Raw genomic sequence first — 23,037 nt, forward strand, 5'->3', positions numbered from 1 at the left:
TAAAAGGTTTATACTGTTAGGCTTTGGGGACAAAGTGTCTTAATAATTACATCAGATGTTTACTTCATTTTGCCTGTCTACAAATCACTAGGTCACTATTGGACATAAATCTGATGGTTCTAAGCAATCTCACCTTAAATCTTCACTTCCCTTTGTACTTACTACACCGTATTGCTCATTTGCTGTCTTCCCCACCTGGCTGTAAACTCACTGAGGACGAGGGTAAATCGAATGCAGTGGTTCTCAAAGTGTGGTTCTGGGACCAGCAGCATTGGCACCAGCGTTACCTGGGAAATGGTTAGAAATGCAAATCTTGGGCCCCACCCCAGGTCTGGAGCCTGGGACTCTGCTCTAAGGGGTCCTCCTGGTGATCCAGATACTCACTAATGGTTTTGAGAACCACTAATGGTGAACCACATTCAGGCCCTGAGCGCAATATACCCAGCAGAGTGTCAAATCTAGAAGGAAAATTACACCTATGGGGAAATCTATCTCGTGCGGCTCCCAGCAGCCTCATTATACTCAGCGTCTCATTGTCTAGATCCCAATTATCATACAGAAAATGAAGTATGTACCTGTTCACACTGTGGAACCATATTACTTTTTTTGTGGGATATTTTAAATGTTAAAAGAAAAACGTTAGAGATATTAACACCTATTGTCTTGTGAAGGATTCATTTCAAGTCAACTTCCTTTTAGACCAGGGCATCAGGAAAAGCTTCTGATTTAGGTAACGGTTCTTTGTACTATCATAACACCCTGAATGCAATAGGGAATATTCTAGACTTTCTCCTCTCTTTCACTGTGTGCTCCTGAATGGCAATTACTGTGCTCATTTCTTAGACCTCAATAGCCTAGAACCATAAGTAGCAAGTAGTAAATATTCAGTATATGTTAAATGAATGAATGAATTCACCTTATAGAAAATCAGCCTTCCATTTACAATTACCTAGTATTGAAATTTATAATTTATAATACTTCAATAATAAGTTCCGTCTTCAGGATTTCCCTACACTGATGCAGGTTCAAAAACATTAAACCCATTCACATCAGATACTGTTATTACCAAAGTGTTGTCTCTCTTTGCTGAGAAGATACAACATTCTGGGGTTCTGGGGATTAAAAGCATTTTAACAACAGAGTTATTATTCATAATGCCCATTCTCTTCAAAATAATCCACTACTGGAGAGCAATCAGTCAAAAATCAGAAAGCAACACATAACTAACAGAATTATAATTTTATTGGCAATGTTCTTAGGTCACCAAGAAACAAGATGGGTTACCCAGAGACAGCCAGGTGGCTATTTATTTATTGCAAATTGAAGTGAAATTGCCCACATTAGCTCCACCAACTAGTTGGTCACATGTGGCCAACCACAGCAATGCCAGTAGTTATTAATAACGCACTGCTGTAACTCTTCCTATCTTCCCACCTACTCACACTCAAAGGGATAGAGAAGGACTTCAAAGGCCTGGACACACTCTTCTCAAAACCACTCTTCTATGTTGCAAAACATAGAAAATATTCACTGCCATAGAAAATTCATGGGTCTACAGCTTCATTGAGCATAATTTCAGAACACAGTCTTGCAAATTTGTACAAATAGTTCTGATTATTCACCTTCACTCTAAATACAGTTTTACTTTTTTACTATCTAGAGAGCATTTTTCTTATTTCACAGCACATAAAATAAAACCTATGTAAAACCATGTCTTTCCAATTATAAGCATTATTCTCCACTACTGATGAATTCAGTATTTTCCAGCCTCGTGTCTATGAATTTTCTCAGTTGCTATAGAAAATGGACTCTGCAGAGATCTTTTAAAGCCAAACCACTTCCCAGACCCTACCCATTCTACCTGTAATTATATCTCAATCCATCCTGTAAGGAAATGACTCCTGCTCTGAAGGAGTTTAAACTGTAAGAAAAGTCAAATTCCTTTTCCCAAGCTGCTTTTCTTTCTCTGCAAGATGAAAGTAACCTAATTTATTCTTTAAGTAACCTAATTTGTGACACTGCTTCCCCTTTTATCGATAGCCTCTTCTGATCTAATCCATGGCTGTAGGTACCATCGATATGCAGATGATTCACAAACATACACTTCATCCCTCCTCAGCTCCAGACCCATATAATCCACTTACCATTGGACGTCTCAATGTAGCTTTCAAAACACTTAATTCAGTATCTAAAACTTAACTCATAATCTCTACCCCCAAAAGCCATTCCTGCTACTCCAGTCTTTCCATATATAGTTTCCAAAGCAAAACATCAGAAATACATTCTCAAATCTGACTGCCCTCTTACCTCACCACCAAACCATTTCCCAAATCTTGCCCGTTCCAACTAATTAGATCTCAAATCCATCTACTTGACTCTAACTCCACAGCCACCGCCCTAGTCCAGGCCACTTTTCTCTCCAACCTGGCTCACTGCAATTGTCCTTGAACTGCTCCCATTACCCACACTTCTATGTTGCAATCCAGCAGCCTGACATCTATAACGACAGATCTGATCACGTCATTCCCAAACTGTAACCTGCCCACAGTCTCCTATAATCTTCATGATGAGGTCTGCATATCTTTAACATGATGTGTAGGGCCTTGTTTGAAGTCTGAACTCTTTGCCAAGACCTATACGGCCCTACCTCTCCAGGTTTATCTCCTGCCAATCACCTGTTCACTCTCTATGACCCAGCTAAACTGGCTCTCGTTTTCTCAGTTAAGTCACTTGTTTGTCCCACCTCAGGATCCTTACTCAGACAGCTTCCTCTGACCATAATGTCTTTCCATATTTATTCCCTTGCAAACAGCTTCAACTTAAGTATCACTTTCTCAAAGAGCCTGTGTCAGATTGTATTTTTCTGAAAGCGTTTATAGCAGAGCAATATTTCTTATCTTATATGCTTTCCCAGAGTTCTGTCCCTTGTCCAGTAAGAGCTAAAGTCTGTTTCCCCTCCCCTTGAACTTAGGCTGGCTTGTGACTTCTCCAACCAGTAAAGTAAGGCAGAAGTGATACTGTGTGACTTCTGGGACTAGGTCATAAAAGGGATACAGCTTCTGCCTGCCTTTTTCTTGCCATAGCTTTGGAACTCATCCATAATTCTGTGAGGAAGCCCAAGCTCGTGGCCTTATGAGTTGTTCTGGCCAGGAGTCATAGCTAAGCTTTTACCCAACAGCCATCGTCAAGTACCAGACATAGGACTGAATGTGCTTCAGACAATTCCGGCCTCTGCTCTGAGTCCTCCAACTGAGTCCCCAGATATCAAGAAGCAGAGACCAGCCATCACACCGTAGTCTGTTTAAATGCTTGACTCACTGAATATGTACACATAATGGTGCTGGTTTGATGCACTAGGTTTGAAGTTAATATGTTATGTTTTCCTAGTAATTGGAAGAGATGCCTCCCTGGTCCTTCTCTGAGACTTGGTCTTGCTGTCATCAACATCCATAGCTCTCACGTTACTTTAACTATGTCTTTAATATCTGTCATTTCTTTTACCTTGGAAGTTTGATAAGGATATGACTTCTATCAGCTCTGTTCACTACTGTAGTCACAGTATAGATATTCAGTAAATATTATTGAATACAATTGTAAAATTATTAAATGCAGTTCTGTTAGAGAGAGTTAAAGATAGAGGACCTTGGCATTCAGAAATTGGAAAAAAGAAGCTAAAATGAGTAGCAGAGAAATAATGAGTGACTTTTCAATAAATCCTTTAGAAACAAGTGAAAATAAAAGACTACATAAGTAAGATGGGTTGACAGTGTATATTTTCACATAAAGTCTAGCTAAAAGCGTAAAACCCTGGGAATTGGGAAGAGGTGAAAAATACCTTAGTATGTTAAAAAAAAAGTCACCCAAAGTTGACTTTTTGACTTCTAAAAAAGTCAAAAAGTTTTTTAAAAGTCAAATACCCAAGCAATGATGTCACTAGAAAAGTGAGAAAAGGGATAAAAGGACATGGAAGTAGGAACCAGTATAAGAACCCTGTTGTCAGCAGCTCTAACTAACAAAATCACAAAAGTATTCACAATTAGATTGCGGCCAAGACACAGAAACCAGCATCAAAGAGCTTCTCTGCCTGAAAGCTCTCTCCAACAAAGAAAACAAACTATAAATACATCATTGGAACTAATGTGGATAGAGACCCTAACAATTTCCTCAACATCATATACAGTAAATAAAAATATTACTTTATTAATAATAAAGCTGTCTTTTCTAATAATGTCAGATGTGAAAACCATATAGGTAAGTTCTCTAATGCCATTTTCACTGTAAGGTCTTGAGTTCTTTGAACCTGATTTTTCCTTTTGTTGATTTTTTCAAGATTCTGATTTTCAAGATATCCTTACTTTCAGCTAATTTGTGTTGTGATAAACAATGATACATTTGCAAAATTGATTTCATACAGTATCTAGAATGAAGGAAAATATGCATGTAGAAAGGAAATGGATAGATATACACACTTTAGGTTATCAAGAAAACCTTGAATAAAACTACTTTCATGGTTATTTAAAAATCTCCATGGGACTGAAAAATGGATAAACAAACAGTGTAGATACGTAAAAATCTATAAAGGGAAATCAACACACTTCTGGAGAAAGAAAGGGAACAATAAGGCTCTCCAAGGATTAGTGCTAAAATAGATTCAAGTTTTAACTACTGTAGACTACAAGCCACAATAAATTCTCTAAAACTGTACTTCAAAGCCAAGCACTTTGAGATAATAAAATGTCCAGTCAAACGGGTTGTCTTGAAAGATGTCTACAGTGGATAGAAAAATGCCAGCTAAGCTTTACTCTAAGCGTATATAAGAATGTATTTAAGTAAAAAGTAATCCAAATCCCATTTACAATCTAATTGGGTCTGAGCTATCAGCGAAAGCAGGGAACAGTCGGAGAGGACTCTGTAGATTGACAATTCCTAAAGACATCGATGTAACGCCTTCCTTTTAGCTAATGCCTTTAAACAGAGAGTCTTCCAAAACGCCACAAGGAAAAAGTAGCCACGCATTATAGCCTCTATTCAGAAACTAATTCCTGAACTGCCCAATTCGATCTCACAGCTCCTCCAGTCTTGCTCTCATTTCCCAGCTACAAACTTCAGAATTCATTTCCCTTTAGGCTGCCGCTCCAAGCCCTCAGATTTGACAACCTGAGCTAGCTCCAGCTAAAAGCCTGCCCACCTGCTCACTGAAAGCATCACCAGCAAACCTCCTGATACCTCTCCTGGCTCCACGTGGCCTTTCCCCATGGGGAGCCCCTTACCAAGGGTAGGACGCCTCACAGGAAGGACTGGACATGATATTCTGCTGAGGCCAGAAGAACAAGTACAGCAATGGGCATTATTATCAAGATACATTATGGAGAGTTCTTCCTCTCTTTCTCTCTCTCTTCTTTCTTTCTTTTGTGAGAATGCATCTCATTTTATATAATGAAAACAAACAGAAAACCAAGCTTTACTTCACTGCATTTTGGTTGTGTGCATTCTTTACAGATAGCATCAATACCAGAAAAATTATCTGAATTTTGCCTAATTCATGTTTATTTTGCATGAATATAAATTTTGCCATCCTTATCGCTCAGTGGTTACAATCACATAGCTGCATAATGTTCTTGGTTTAAATTACAGTATTGTCAAATTAGCAAGAACATAGACAAGAATAGCAATGGAATTGTTACGCGTATATGCTTTCTAAATTACAATATGTGCAATACTATGTACACTCTAAAAAATACTGGTATTCCATAACTGAAAACCAGCATTTGAATGCAAATGTCTTGTGTCTTTCTGTCTTTTAACTCCCACTGCAGAACACTATCTAAATAACGGATCTTCTTGGCTTATAATTACAAACTGCCATATGCCTTTCTTTTAATTAAAATGATTTCCATATTATATCCAGTTTGTTTTATTAAAATAAATCAAAAAGAAAAAAGAAAAATAAAAAAGCCTGGTTGAATTAACTACACGATTAACACGCAGGCATGACTTAATTCTGCTTGAGATCACTCGTTCCTATGAACTATTTTTTGTCTTTAATTCTGTAGAATTTCAGCAAAACCTGTCTGCATCAGTGGTGTACGTGATGGAATGCTACAATTCCCTTCACATCCACGGTGTCCCAAACACAACAAAGGCAGATTTTTAAAACAGGTTGAGACCATTTGTTCATGCCTTCAATATACAAGTTTCAAACTTATTCCAACTTGGTGCATAGTATGCTTTTGCCATCTGCTGGAACAATGATAGACTGCAGGTGTAATAATCTGCAGCAAGAGGAGTTGAAACAATGGTGATTAAATTGGATTAACCAGACACTTTAAAGATGATTTCTCAGGGCTCTAATACATATATAAGCAGAGTAATCAGTCTCTTTCAAGATTTTTAGGAACGAGATCTTCCAAAATTAGAGACCTTCACGGAAGCCTGAGAACCTTTCCTTTGTCTATGATTACTACCTTTGCAAAGGTTCCTTTAAGATGCAAGTGTGTCTATTTAGAATATGCAATGCTGTAGCAAAACAAGAGAAAAAGGTCTGGATTTCCAAAAGCTGGAGGTTTAGATAATAGAGGGAAAAATGCAGAGTCATACTAAATCATTTTCATTTTCAGCAAACATTAATTTTTGCTGAAAATTAATTATTTTTCCACAAATATGATCAATTTCTCCATTATTTGACAGGAGAAGTTTTCCGTGGTCTTCTTACATTTAGGGACCACAACATGCATTCCATAGCATTTTGAACTTATGATAGCATTTTAATTTTGCAGTTCTCTGAGTTTGGTAGATTCAACATTATTACCATCATCTGAGTGGTTTGGTAACTGAAATATAGAGAACTGGAGCAGGTAGACTCTAAAATGACCCCTAATGATCCCGCCTCCTGGTATTCATACCCTTGTGTAATTTTCTATCCTTTGGACTGTGTTCTGGACTTGGAGACTTGCCTATTACAAATAGAATACAGCAAAAGTAATGGAATGCCACTTCTGAGATTAGGTTATAAAAGACTTGACCTCCATCTCACTCTTTCTTTCTCTTTCTCCTCTCTCTGTCTCCCTCCTTCTCCCTCTGACTCTTCTCACTTGCTGAGTCTGATGAAGCCCCGTGGAGAAGACACAAGGAATAGGGGGAGTTCTCTGACAAACAGCCAGTGAGAAAAATGATGCCCTCAGTCCAATAACCCGCAGGAAACCGAATCCTGCCAAAATCACATGAGTGAGCTTGGAAGGAGATCTTTCTTCAGCTGACCTTTGAGGTGACTGCAGCCCTGGCACTATCTTCACCGCAGTATCACACGTGACCCTAAGCCAAAGCACCCATCTAAGCCACACACGCATATCTCACGCACAGAAACCATTAACTCATAAATATGTGTTTAGCTTGAAGCTAATACGTTTTAGGGTAGCTTGGTATGCAGCAGTAAGTAACTAATACCAGTAGAGTCAGTGATTCCCCATAGATACCAGCCTGGCTAATGATGTTGCCTTTAGGCAACAAACACATTTAGCTTATTTCAGTAAGTCAAGAGAAACTCTTATGCCAGCAAATTTAAAAATTATGCAGAAGCAAGAGAAGAAACAAGTGATGTAATGCAACGAAAATTCACTGAGCACCTAATCTTTGAAAGGCCTAGATTAGGTAAACAAGAAAAAAAGTTCAATATTGAATGGGAAATGCCATAGACTGAATGCTTGTGTACCCCTAAAATTCATATGTTGAAACTTAATCCCCAACGTGATGGTATTTGAATGTAGGGTCTTTGGGAAGTGATTAGGTCATGAATGAAATTAGTGCCCTTATGAAAAAGAACACAGGGAGCTCCCTTACCCCTTCCACCATATGAGATTATAGTGAAAAGACAGCCTTCTATGAACCAGGAAGCAGGCTCTCACCAGGCACTGAATCTGTCCTTGATCTTGGACTTCCCAACCTGCAGAACTCTAAGAAATAAATTTTTGTTGTTTATAAGCCACCCACTACATGGTATTTTTGTTATAGCTGCCTAAACAGACTAAGACAGGAAGTAATACAGGTAAAGATGAGTTAATAGAGGAAGATTAGATTGAAGGATAGTAATAATGATGCTAATGTTAGTATGACTCGAGGAAGAACATCCCCCCATGTAAAAATTGGGATAGACACCAGTGGGCAGACAGCTTTTGAAACAGGCCTTGTAAGGAAGCCTAGGATTTCAAAAAAGGAAGAAAATTCTGAGTAATGGTTAAAACATGAAAATGTACAGTAGTAAGAAAATGAGGCATATTTAAGTAAGAGTGAGTGAGTGGTTCACACACAGAAGATACTGGGGAATAAATCTGCATCAGTCACATGAGCAAAAGTCCTGAATGCCAGGTCCAGGTCCAAGAAGTCTGCACTTAATTAATTCTGCAAGGATCCAATGAAATTTCCCAGAAAGGAGAAAGCTGAGACCAAATTAGCATCTTAAAAGAATTATTTTGCAACAAAATGAAGGACGGGTCCAGATGGTACAAGGAAAAATGTGAAAGACTTTGAAATGGACCAAAAAGGTTATTGGATGACTTTAATCCTAAACTACAGGTGTTGAGAGCAGGAGTCAGGTGTACTAGGACCACGGGCCAAATCGGGCCAGTGGTCTGTTTTTGAACAGTATTGGAGCTGTGAATGGTTTTTATATTTTTTGAAAGGTTATAAAACAAAACAGAACAAAGCCAAGGTGAATATGTGACAAGAACCGTATGTGGACCACAGAGCCTAAAATATTTACTATCTGGTCCCTTATAGAAAAAATTTGCTAACCTCTGTTCTAAAGAACATTCTTCCAGGTTCTGAATCTAAGGGATTTGCACCTTTCTTGGTCTTTTGAGCTATTTTACAATTCTGTAAGTTGTAGATAACTGATAGCACTGCAAATGGCTCTTGTCGGTTAGCGTGCAAAACAATCCTGTCTGATGGAGAGACATTTCATTTCTCCTCCCTAACCTCACCTGCCCGCCCCATCCCTATGAAAAGAGTTGGTTTTGCTTCCGTCTATAAAATCATTTCATGGCCTCTATCTCTGCTCTTTATTTTTTGAACTGGTTGTTAACATCTAACCGGTTACCTCATAAATTCATGAGTTAAATAAAATCTTTGACATGTGTTGATCTTATGATTTTTATGAGAGTCAGGATTTGGCCTTTTTATAAATGCATATTTTAACAATAGGAAAAGAAAAAGATGATAAATTAGAGATGATCAAAGCTGTCTCTAAGACTTACGTATGTTCCAGTGTATCATTAAACACCATGGAGTTCTGGGTGTCTCTGGTTATTAAGTTCAGCAATTCCCCAAGTATATATGGAGGTTAGAGACTAAGCAGGCACATCAGCCCTCTATTGATCCTAAGGATGTTCTGAGTGTTAAGATGAGGACCAAACCAAGCAAAGTGCAACAGAGCAGCATCACTCCTACTGGATAGTCACCCAATGAGGGTCTAGATGAAGGGAAAACCCCATCCAGTAAAAATAATGGCATAAAACCTCAATGTGGCAAGGAGAGGCACAGTATGGGAGTCAAATCTTGTACCTGAGCCCTGAGCGTGTCAGCAATGCCCCCTCACAGTGGGTTCCTTTCCAAGTCTCCCCAGAGGGCAAATATTGGTCTCTTCTTCTGGAAAGCCCTCTTTTCTCTCCTCTCTCATCCTCTAATCTCCTTTTTAGACTAGGACATGACTTCCTCCCTCAAATGTTTTACTTTCCTTCTTGCTTTTTCAAGCACTCTTCTTCCTCCCTTCTAACTGCTATGCAAAAATCCTCTCCACTAGTTCTTTCTTGATTGACTCTGATGGTCCATTAGAACCAATTCAGCAAATAACTATTTAGCTTTGCTCTACAGCAAGAAGGGTTTAATCCTGAAACTCTGAGTGAGTTGATATTTGTGTGTTTGGGGATGGTGGTAGTGAGATATTTCAATTCTAAAAGGTGGAAGAAGTTCGTTTTTCCTATTAGAAAAAATCTGAATTAACTTAACTTACACTTCCACAAGGGTAATGGCAATGAATATGGGGAAAATAAGGTGGATAAAGAAGGTGTTATGTAGGTAGAATATTCATAAATTGGCATTTTATGGAACATAGAGGATGAAACTTAAGAATTGTTATAAAAGGTATTCCAGTATGTCAAGGGTGGTCCATTGGTAATGATGTTAACAGTTATGGGGAATTCAGGTCAAGGAATTGGTTTGGGAGGTTGTTGGGGGGATTATGATGTGACTTTTCTCAATATAAAGGGCAATTATAGTTGTAATAGTCATTACAGAAAAATTCAACCTAGTGACTAGGCCTTGGAGAATGAATAGTGTAAAAGTAATTCCTGTCTATACCACAGATAAATCATATGGTTTGGGTACTTATTTTGTCTTTTTAACCTAATTCTAGAGTACTTTTCCATGACCTCATAGAACTTTTCCATGACCTCATAGAGCTATTATTTTATCCCTGGATTTGAAGAAGAAGTACAACAACAAAAACTGTCTGTTCTTATACTTACTATGTTTGGAATGCAATTATGGGATATTCCCTATTTTTAAAAAGCTTCCCCATATAGCAAAATATGATTATGATCTTCTATTAATCTCTGAAAACTATAATACCATCATTAATCTTTATCAACTGAGTCCATGGATTTTACATCTCTGCAAGATCAGTCAGCAATTCAAGAAGATTTTTATCAGTGGCAACTAACATCTGGAATGGAATAAGTCATATTTCATTTGCTTTATCAGACTAAGTTTATATTTTACTATTTTGATTCACACATTGAAAAGAGACAAGACCTCATGATTTCTAAGTAGTTTTTCTATATACGTGGTTTTGTTTTTTTGTTGTTGTTGTTTCTTTCCATCTGGCCAGAAACGGGTGTTCAGAGTCCTAAATTTTCCAATACCTCCAAAAATAAATAAGTTAAAAAAAAAATCAAGCCCATTTAAAAGCCTGATTCTATGTAGTTTAATGTGTAAAAAATGTTTCAAAGTCAAACATTCTTTACTTCCCCATTTTCCCTCATTATTTTGTACAAAAGACAACTTCATTTGTAAAAGAGAGGTGTTACATTTTTTGAGAAAATGGATTGTATTCTGAGCCTTGAAAAATCTATGGAAATCAACACTCAGTCAAATGAATAATATGAATCCTAGTTTCAGGACTTGCTTTAGGCAAAATATGTCATATAGACAATCTTTTCTTGCCTCCCCTGGAGACCAGGGTGAGAATCTGACAGAGTAGAAACCAGAAAACACATTACCCTCAAACTGAAATATTGTTTAGGCCCCAGACATTTCCTATTCACTTTAAGAAAACTAAGACCCACATACCACATGACAGTTAGTTCCTTCCAAATAAATTTGTTTTTGTACAGATCCAGTGGTGAAAAAAAAGATTAATCTTCAAGTAAAATACCAAGAAAAAGCATAAGTGTGTTTTTTTCTACCTGTTCTAATGAATTAAACATTCTTTTTTGAGATAAAACAAAGGCTTAACTGCTTTTGAATGTCCTAGAGCTAGTATAGTGACGTACACTCAAATTTTCTTCCACAGAACTGATTTACTAGAGTCCTTCAGCATGACCAAGAGCCCACTCCAAACTAAATCATTTCACTACTGTCAAAACTAGAATTTACCAAACAGTATTTAAAATGCAACACAGTATTCACAATGAATCCTTAACGAGTTATTATACTTTTTTTTTTTTTTAACAAAAACTTTGTACACTGAGGCAAAGTACTGAGGATCTCTTAGAGGTGTTACATGCAATTAATCATAAAGATTTTTTTCTGGGAAAATAAATCTATGTAGATTTTTAAATTACAGTATTAGGAGTCTTTTTATCATGTGCATGGTAATTAAAATTTATAAGTAGAACACACAAATCTTTTATATACTAAATCTTTCTACTTCACATGTAGGTACACAGATCAATGCCTTCTAAATTTTTATGCTGGCGAATTTTCACTAACCCTGCTGAATTCCCTCACCTATACAAAATAATTTTTTATACTCCAGGGACAACTACTGTAGTGGATCAGAGGAATTCCTTACCTCCAAATCAAACTTAGATTAAGCATGGGGTTTAAATTATCGGCAGTTATTTAATATGGCCTGACATTATCAAAATGGTTTAAGGAACATATTTTAATCTACAATTTATCTCCCTTTTTGAAAAAATTCTTCTGGTTACTCAGGCAAATAAAAATGTCTTATTTACTTAAGAAATGATTATCTCTTAGGGATAAGATTTGTAAATACAAACATTTTGAGATTACAGAAATTGTAGACATTTGTTTGTGAGAGAGGATTGTTGGGAGAATAGAAAAAGCATGAACTTTGGTTTGAGAACACTATTCAAATTTGAGCTCTGTCATTACTGGCAATTGATCGCCCTGAGTCTCAATGTTCTCATCTGTCAAATGGGACAATAATATAGACTTTGCAGATTTGATAGGCTTAAAAGAGCTGGGCAGTAAAGGAACAAGCACATGCTATTGAATGAATAATGATTCCTTTTTTGTCAATACCTATACCAGGAAAATTTGACAAGAAATGACTTGGATCCACATACTTTTATTTGAGAGAAAGATTTCTTCTGGTTTCTGACTTAAATTCTTGGGAATACAATAATTTATCAGTAGGGCTGGGAACATTCTAACTTTGTTTGTTTCATTATTTTTGTTTAGACAAACTCTAATTACAAAATTCTGATGCATTCAAGTCCAGTCATCTTGTATTGCCTGACACCGGCCGGCATGGCCCAAGACAAATCCGGTTACCAAATAAATAATTCTAAGCAAATGAACCTGACTGTGAGTCAACAGTCATCAGTTACTATAACAGCAAAGGCTAGAATTATAAGCTCACCTCTCACAACTCCCTACAACTATGGGTAGAAAAAAAAAGTCAAACAACCCTATGATTTGACATGCCAGAATTAATATACATAACCACATATCCCCAACTTCTCTGACATAAACAGTCACTAAGTTTAGTTGAGTTACAAATAGAGAGGCATAGTGGGTTAGCAGAGAAATCATTGTGCCAAAAGGCCAAAGACTGGGTTTTCAACCCATCCTCCAGCTCCTAGAGTCTGGATATGTCATTCAGAGTCTTTACTTTGCAATTTCTTTATACAATACCAACAATGCTACCTACCCTGTCTATCTTACACAGTTATTAAGAAGATAAAGCGTGAAAGCACTTTTAAAGTTCCAAATTGCTAAACAGAAATGTACAGCAGTTGATTTCAGTGAACTCAGTGAAAATTTACTATAGAAAATATGTGCATCTATTTTCCTTCTACAAGAAAGAACAATATGATACTTGGCCTACATGGCCCAAATACCAGAAAGAACTCTATTTTGCCAAAAAGACAAATTTGCATAGGAATAAAATGAATATCTCCTTGTATGCATTGCCTAGTGAATTTATGCTTTAGAATAAACATGTTTAATCACAATGAAAGTAAGAATAAGGCAAAATAAACCTGTTTGAAAAAGAGCATAAGGTTTGCTACCAAAAAAGAATAAAGTACAAAATGAACCAAAACTGAAACAAATTTTGCCTTTTGCCAGGGACTGACTCTGGTTATTAGCACATCAAATCAGGAATATTTGATTCTCGAAAAGTACTCACCATAGTTTGCCTTGCCAGCAGTATCTCGGCTTTAGCTACACAGTTTTAGGTATGATAATCCAGACCATTTTGCTAGTAGCAAAATCAAAGACTTGATGCTGACAAAAAAAAAAAAAAAAAAAAAGCTTAAACTTCAAAATCTGAGAAGCATTATACCTAAGAGTGAATTTATAACAATGTATTCATCCCATAAATGTAGAAATTCTGTAAATATACTTCTCGAATTGAAGAATAGCACTGTTAAAGGGAAAAACCACAGACCTAAAATGGTGTCACTTGTGCTAAAGCCCATGATGCCAAACCTAGATTTAATACCTTACCCAAATGTAGTTTCGACCTTCACCAGAAATGTAATCTTAATTAACCAATATGGAATTTTCTGGGCAGCACCAGTAAGGTAATCTGTCACATGGGCCCTCTCTATCTCCCCCCAGAGGAAGAAGAGGCGATCTGCATGATAAAACGCTTGCCCTTGGGTTCCCCTGAAAAGATTTCTTGCCCAAAATAACTTCTTTTTTTTGTAATAGTGACTTCCTGCCCCACCCTCCTTTCTATAAATTCATTTGTATAACCCCTCAGAGCTTGCTTCTAGTTGTTAGATGGAATGCTGCCTGATTCATAAATCATTGAATAAAGTTAATTAGATCTTCAAATTTATTCAGTAGAATTTTGTTTTTTAACATCACTAATAGCTGTCCAGGAATAAATTTGATTTATAGTAAGGGAACTTTAAAAAGACATCCATTTCTACCCAAATTTACATCCAGTAAATTATTTCTTAGTTTCTCATATAGGCTAAATATAATAAAAGTAATTTTCCATAATTGAGTCCTTATATAAAGAGAATCTAAAAAAAAAAGGGTAGCCTTTAAATGTCTATAAATAAAAGCCAGATCTCAGAGTATATTTAGGAAATTGAGAAAAAGGAAGAAGCTAAAATTTTTTGATCATTTGCTATGTGCCTGGCGCACTGCTTTGGATTTGGTAAACATTTCATCATTTCATTTAACCCTACCCCACGCCCCCCCACCAAAAAAAAAAACAAAAACTCTACAGTCAACAAAGATCAGTAGTTGCCAAGGTTGTGGTTAGATGGAGGGATGAATAGGCAGAGCACAGAGGATTTTTAGGGCAATGAAAACACCCCGTGTGATGCTACGGTAATAGATATACGTCATTATACATTTGTCCGATACCATAGATTGTACAACACCAAGAGCAAACCCTAAGGTAAACTATTGTCGACCAAGAAGAAACACAGAAGGCTACAAGTAAGAAAAGAGTTTACTGTGGGGTCTTAGGAATTGCACTTTGGGATACACAAATTCTGGTAAAACCAAAAGAGTGTTCCAGGGAAGAGAAAGAGTATTTTGTAAAAATAAGTATGAAACATATTAGAACTTACAAGACTCAGCAAAACCAATGTTTTACTCTGTGAAAATTCACAGCCTTAATAAATAGTATTACTAAAAGTGAAAATATTAATATGACAGTAGATATCCCCACCTTAGTAGAAATATTTTTGAAGCTTTACCATTAAACATGATGCTGTCTCCTGATTTGGTATATGTTTGCTCTGTTTCACTTCCATCACAACTGGATGTACTGCAATACAATTCTAACCCTAACTACCAGGAGTTAGCATCAGACCCCACAAGTTTAAGGGCTTAACCCTTCTCAGGACTGTGCTTGCATCAGATGCCAGCTGCATTTTAGGGGGTTGCCAGGCAACCTGGACTTCCAACTAACTGACTGTAAATTGGAGGGTTCCCATAACCCCCTCAGCTTTGATAATTCACTAGAATGACTCACAGAATTCAGGAGAGTTCTATACTTAGAATTACAGCTTTGTTAAAAAGGATACTCATAGGGTGAAGTACTGGAAGGGAATGCAGAGTCCCCATGCCACCTCCACATGGAGTCAGGGCATGTCACCCTCCAGGCACATTAATGTACTCTCCAGTCAGGAAGTTCCACAGAGCTTCTAATCAGGGTTTCACAACTTAGGCATGAATGATTAAGTCATTGACCATGTGATTGAACTCAATCTCCAGCCCCTCTCTGCTTCCTACATGTCAGGCTACCTCAAAGTCCCCAAGCCTTTAATCATGTGCCTGGTCTTTTGGGGACCAGACCCCATCCTGAAGCTACCTAGGGACCCACGATGAGTCACTCCATTAGCATAACAAAGACATTCCTATCACTTAGGCAATTCCAAGGGTTTTTGCAGCTCTGTGCCAGGAACCTCAGACAAAAGACCAGATACATTCCTTCTTTGTTTACTTTATTGATATACCACAATGTTTGATCATGTTAAGGAAGTTTCCCATATGAACCAATCAAGGTCACAGAAGGAAACAGATGGCATACTGAAATTAGGGTAATTTTATTTTAACAAAGGGACTATTTATTAAGGTGAGGCTGGAGTATCAAGGAACCTCAAAGCCTATTTCAATAAAACTGGGATTATTCCAAGGATAGAAGGGACAAGGAATTGAAGCACTGTCCAGAACTCAGAGGGAGAAAGTCATAAAGAAAAGCCAACTTCGGGGTAGCAGGGACATTTTTCTGAGGCACACAATTAGCTGGACGCATTGCTTCAGAGAGGAAAACAGGAACTAAATACTCTGACCTCAATCTCTTCTCACTCCATGAGCTCCTCCTGAACCCAGCTAGACCCCAGAGACTGAAACAGTCCTTTGATGGAATCCATACAGGCCAGCCTCCTGGGGCACAGAGCAGAGTGAAGAATGATCTGGAAGAGCAATTATAATATATCCAGCACACCATGAAGAATGGGTGTAGAGTTTTATATAAAGCTATCTCAATATCCAGGGACAATGATCTTTTGGATTCACATTTGGTCTATTAATACGGTCAAAGCTGCCTAAAACTGAACCATCCTTAGATTTCTGGAAAGAAGCCCACTTGGTAATGATGTATTGTTTTTTCATGTGCTGCTGGATGCTACTAGGTAACTTTAAGATTTTTGCATCAATATGTGTAAAAAAAAAAACAACTTTGCATTTTTCTTATTGTTTCTAATACCTTCTATTTGCATAAATGAGGACTCATTAAAGTGTTTCCCAAACATGAATACAAAAAATATCAAAGAGGTGTAAACCCTAGTGTCCACCTTTAGCCATATAAAGAACCAAATCCTGGAAGCTTTTAAAACTCAGATTTTCCTTCCCCACCAACCATCCCTTTATGGGAAATGGTAAAGGGAGAGAGAGATTCTATAGGGACCACGGCTTTTTAAAATCATTCTCCTTACACTTATACACTTAATAATAAGGACCATTTAATAAGTAAATGGACAATGACATATACTGATATAAAACCAGTTAAAATAGTGCAGCCTATTTCTCACGTAAAACCACTGCCATGTATACTTCTTCATTCTCTTTAAATGTACTTGCCCACCCTTTACTTTGGTGCATTATCAGGAATGTTAAAAAATACAACTAGCTTATAGATCAACATCAACTCTCTTAAATGTTCTGAGACTCTTCTTCCAAAAGACAGGCACACACAGCAAAAGCCTAGGTGCTTATAATTCACTATAGTTCAAATGCCAGGCTACATATTCTTGGTGTTAGTCAAACACCATGGAAATATTTAATGGTAAAGATAAACCAAGCATTTCTAGCCAGTCACTTTCAACTGAGATCAATACAGTGTAATGATGATTTAAGATGCTTCTGAGTTTAACTTAAGTAATTTTCCCTTCTCTCCTCTGAGATTGTAAATCTGACTAATTGCTTTACACTCTCTAGAACTGCTTCTTCTTGCTAAGTATAATTGCTATGTCTGGATTCTCCTACACCCCAAGTAATTTTATGGAGGGCTTGCCTACTGATCTCATTATACTTCCAACTCTGATGCATCAGGTTCCATGCTGTTATTTACCTACGTCAGTATACTTGATAAATTAAATCCAGGCCTTGTTAAATTTACCCCTTTAAGGCACAAATATCACAACTTAATATGGATTAAATTCAACCAATAGGCATTTTGCTTCCTCCACCATGGAATATACATTAGTTGATTTCAGTTTCACCACTGAAACACCAATACCAATAATCAGGCTATTTGTGAAATAGACAATTGGGGAAAAAAGCATTCTAGAATAATTTTTGAAGTGAAAAAGTAAAAATAGTCTACCATGGCTTAATCAGCTCCTAATTATAAAAGTGTAACGCATGGCAGATAAAAAGGAACACAAGAAGGATCCGAGGAGTAAAGAAGTAAAGAATAATTGCCACGCAGAGCTACCATCCAATTGTAAAGCCAGTTATTTTGATACCACAAAAGTCTGCCCTTTTAAATTCAGCCCTAATGAAGAAAGTCTATTTTTTCACTTAGACCACATTATTTCAGTCCCGTTAAGAAAAACAATTAAATTTTATAAAGTTGGGAATTCCCTGGCGGCGCAGTGGTTAAGAATCCGCCTGCCAATGCAGGGGACACGGGTTTGAGCCCAGGTCCGGGAAGATCCCACATGCCGTGGAGCAACTAAGCCCGCGCGTCACAACAACTGGGCCTGCGCTCTAGAGCCCGCAAGCCACAACTACTGAGCCCGCGTGCCGCAACTACTGACGCCCACGCGCCTAGAGCCCGTGCTCCGCAACAAGAGAAGCCACCGCAATGAGAAGCCCGCACACCACAACGAAGAGTAGCCCCATCTCGCCACAACTAGAGAAAGCCCACACACACCAACGAAGACCCAACACAGCCAAATAAATAAATTAATTAAGTAAAAATAAATAAATAAATAAAAATTTAAAAATACAAAATAAAAACAAGTAAATCAAAAATCCACCCAAACTTAGCGGGAAGACATTAGTCAGGTGTGTGTGTGTGTGTATTGTTTGGCAAGCGGGATTGATAGCACAGTTAACAGTCTTACTAAATCTCACCATTGGCCCCAATTCTTCACACTTCCCTGTATCTACATCCTTTGCTTAAGGAGTTTGCAATTCTTCTAAAAGTGGTGTATATTCACCTGCCCCTTACATTTGAGCTTGGCCACGTAACTTGCTTTACCTAAAGCCATATGAGTAGGAGGGACAGTGTGCCAGTTCCAAGACTAGACCTTACGATAACTCATGTCTTTTCTCTTCTTCTCTTGTGCCTCTGCCATTTCCGTGTGAAAAACATGCTCTAACTAGCCAACTGTTCCAAGGGAAATGAAAGACATGTGAGCAGAGCCACCCCAGACAACCTACAGACCAGTGTTTAGAAGCAAAATTACTCAAGCTGTTCCAGCCCAAAAAAGAGCTGCTCACCTGAGCCAGCCTAAATCAGCCAAGCCTACTGACCCACAGATCTTTGCCAATAGCTGATTGCTGTTTTAAGTCATCAAGTGTTGGGGTAGTTTGTTACATAGCATTATTGGTGTATAACTCAGTATACACTGAGCAAAGTTGTTAGGGAAAAGTCCGTCTCTCTCTCATAAAGCTTCTCAAAATACACTATATACTTTCCCTTACATGTGCTAATTTAAACCTCTTAACAGCTTTACTACTGAAAGTGTCTATCTACCTAACTGGTGACTCTATACCAGAGAAGAAAGGGTTGATAAAGTTGTTCTGTAATGGAAAAATGTCAATTTTTAAAACCATGAAAGGCCAAAGAAAACATAAAATCGTTATTATAAATATATAGAATTAATTATCAGTAAGATATTCTAAACAGCTATCTTTAATTGTACAAAAATATTGCTATCAAACAGGTTTTAAGGATATGAAGCTTGTTGTTGTTATGATACACATTTATCATTGTCATGCTTTCTTGGTGGATTGACCCTTTTATCATGTAAAGTTCCTCTCTGTCTCTGGAAATTTTCTTTGCTCTGAAGTCTATTTTATCTGATATTAATATAGCCACTCCTGCTTTCTTTTGATTAATGTTTGCATGATATATATTTTCCCATTGTTTTACATTCGATTTACCTATCTCATTATATTTGAAGAGAATTTCTTGTAGATAAAATATAGTTTGATAATTTTTTACTTACTCTGTCAAATTCTGTTTTTTAACGTGTATTTAGACCATTTATATTAAGTGAAATTATTGATACGTTAGGGTTTATTATTCCATTTTGTTTTATTTTTTGATTTTTTTATTTTCTCTCTTTTCTTTTTCCTGCCTTCCTGTGTCTTACCTGAACATATTTTAGAATTCCACGTTGATTTATCTATAGTGTTTTTTAACGTATCTGCCACATTCTTTTTAACAGCTGCATAAAAATTCCATTATATGGATGAACCTTAATTTATTTATCAGCTCCTGGTTCATTCATTCTTCACAAACATAGCCTCTTTGAATTGATCTGATATTTCTAACTCTAGACCTTTTTCAACTATGATACTCACTATATCAAAGAGTTTTTTTCTAAAATAGTATTTACAGCTTATTTTTACCAATTAAGAGTAGTGATATTATTGAAAAAGTTACCACCTCCTTGGGCCTCATTTTCTCGTGTGCAACATAACATGTACAAATACGTGTGTATTTTCTCAGGCTATACTGGTTGTAAAATCAAAATAAAATAATATTAATAGAATACAGATTGTTTTGTCCCTGACAACAGCCTCTATAATGGGACTTCTGAAACACTCCCCACACACATTTTTCTCAGTGGCCCTGAGCATACCTCTTGTGTCCTTTAACACAGCCCTATCTACAATATTGTGGTGGAACTATTTTTGCCTTGCATTTTAGCTCAAGTTTCCTGAATTGATGTGGCAGATATATCTGATGCCCATTGGGCGATTTAAAGGAGTCTTAATACTGCTAGTGCAATTTCTCCTAAAGAGATTTTTCTGTGCAATGTTATCACACTGTGTTCGAGATTTTTTGGTATTAGAAATAGAATTACTATGTTCTGGTTGAGGAATTGGTTTTATGTTTTTAAGGATATCTATGGAGTACAAAATTCGGCAGACACTTTTTTGTTACCAATGTCATTTGAAAAGTAGAGACCTCAAATGGTTTATGATTCACCAATTAATCAATTTATCATAGTTTCTATATCTTAAACTATGTGTTGGATGGTCACAATTAAAATTTCCCATACCGTTGTTTTTATTCAATATAGCAGGCCTATGAGAATCAGATACATAATTGGCCAAATCAATCAATTAGTCAGCAATCATCAGCTAAGATAGTTAGAAAATATTGACTCATTCAAATAGCAGTGGATTCAATGGTCCTGTATTACAGTTTGACTCTATCATCAAAAAAGCAGCAGATGCATTATTACATTTCCTTTAAATTGGTGAGAAGTCAGTATTCAAACCATTAAATAAGGTGTTAACACTCTAACTCAAAATTCTTCAGCTTTAGGGCATTGAATTGATTCTTCTAACAGTGTAAAAGATTTTTTCCAGATAATTTTCTATTCCATTACCATATGTGATGCACAAGAGTACAGCTACACATCAAGTTTTGGGCTGATAGGTTTTTTACTGAGTACTTACAGAGAATATTATCCTAGGTTGTAAGGATCAGCACATCATGCAGATCTTTTCGAATTTATCATTATGACTTTTCCTGCAAGAGGCACAACCATTTTAACGATGAGAAAACCTGAGCAAATGGTGACCTTTTGACTCAGAGGATCAGCAGTCAAATTCAGACTTCTTAACTAAGAACTCCATTGTGCCATGCATTTCCCGTACAGCCTAGCCAGGTTGTCTTTACTGGTCCAGTCTGAGAGAACAAGGAGTCTCCCACAAACTTACGTTTTATGGCAATTTGCATTAACATAATGCCTGGCAGGAAGAAATAGCAGCTTTGTAGTGACATATTTTATTATTTATTGGTTTAAAAGCAGTCATACAATGTGCAGGTAACATTTCACTCTAGACCTCATTCAGGCTTTCTTATAATGGTTACATGGGTCAGCTCCAGGATGGAGTCAGACAGTCTGGTTTAAAATTCTGCCTTGGTAAGTTTTAGGTGTTTGAACTTAGACAAGTTCCTTATTTATTAGACTTCAGTTTCTTCACCTGTAAAATGGGGCCAATTTTTTGCTTGTTTGTTTGAGTTCATTTATTTTGGTCCCAGTCTTTTATATTAGAAGTTTTCCTTGGAAATCTGATGACTGCTACCTGAATTCATGTTTATGAGGTACGTAGGGGTGGGGGGCGGTTATTGAGTGGTGAACTTCAAAAGGGGGTGAAAAGACAGGGAGCTGAACTTTTCATTGAGGGAAACTCTAATGTCAGCACCTGTATTGTTTCTTGGGCTTAGTTCCCTAAAAAGGAATCCTCTGATTTTCTGCCTGGGAGGGTATAAATCTGGTTCTCAGAATCTGAGGAGTGCAGTCGGTGAAGGAGGCCCCTGATAAGCAGTTCACCAAGTCAGCATCAGTCCCCTTCTTTATAGGACAGGACCTTATCCCCACAATCAGCTGTGCCAACCTCTACAGAAAGTCAACTCTAGTTTTGATACCAACCCTCACATACTTGAGAAATGACTAAATAAGATATTTTGCATAAAGAATTTAGTAGAATTCTTAGCACTTAGTTGGGGCACAATAAAGTTAAATATTATAATTGTTATTATATCTATAAACTGATATACTGTCAGACTTGCTAGTACACTTGCGCAATAATTGCACCAGAACATGTGCTTAAAGATTACTTGAAGAATGAGGAGAAGAGAAAAAGAAAACTATTCTAGTGCTAAAAGTTATGCAAGATCTCTTGTTTTATTTCCTTGGGTATTGACGTTATACAAATATAATACTCAAGAGTCCACATCATCTATGAAAGAATACAGAACAGTCATTCCAAAATAGACTGGTAATTCTAGGAAGTGAATCTGTACAATAAATACTAAAGGAAGCTTTAGAAACAAACATTTAAATCTTCATTCTCAAGTTAACAGTTTTTTCCAGAAGTGCATCTTTTTATTTTAGTCTTTAAAATAGAATGTACCTTACTAAATGTGCTTTATTTCTACACTCTACATGCCATTATATTTGCTTACTGAGACATTTCTTGGGTTTGAGAAATAAAACATACACATTGCTTTCCAGAGTTCAAAACCACGTTGTCATATATACACTACCAAATGTAAAATAGATAGCTAGTGGGAAGCAGCCGCATAGCACAGGGAGATCAGCTCGGTGCTTTGTGACCACCTAGAGGGGTGGGATGGGGAGGGTGGGAGGGAGGGAGATGCAAGAGGGAAGAGATATGGGAACATATGTATATGTATAACTGATTCACTTTGTTATAAAGCAGAAACTAACACACCATTGTAAAGCAATTATACTTCAATAAAGATGTTTAAAAAAAAAAAAAAAAAAAAAAACCACGTTGTCTCTTTAAATTAACACCCATTTCTCCAGCAGAGGGAGCAAATAAGTT

General features: G+C 37.0%; 1 long non-coding RNA gene across 1 annotated transcript in view; it reads right to left on the bottom strand.

Annotated features, from left to right (window-relative positions):
* LOC137752167 (uncharacterized) overlaps positions 1-23,037 on the bottom strand; it is a 94,101-nt gene that overhangs the window by 61,474 nt on the left and 9,590 nt on the right. Inside the window, exon 2 of the long non-coding RNA XR_011071068.1 lies at positions 13,652-13,749. This is a non-coding gene — a long non-coding RNA (uncharacterized lncRNA). The remainder of the gene's footprint in view (positions 1-13,651; positions 13,750-23,037) is intronic.

Source organism: Eschrichtius robustus, chromosome 18, assembly GCF_028021215.1.
Source record: "Eschrichtius robustus isolate mEscRob2 chromosome 18, mEscRob2.pri, whole genome shotgun sequence".
Classification (NCBI taxonomy): domain Eukaryota; kingdom Metazoa; phylum Chordata; class Mammalia; order Artiodactyla; family Eschrichtiidae; genus Eschrichtius; species Eschrichtius robustus.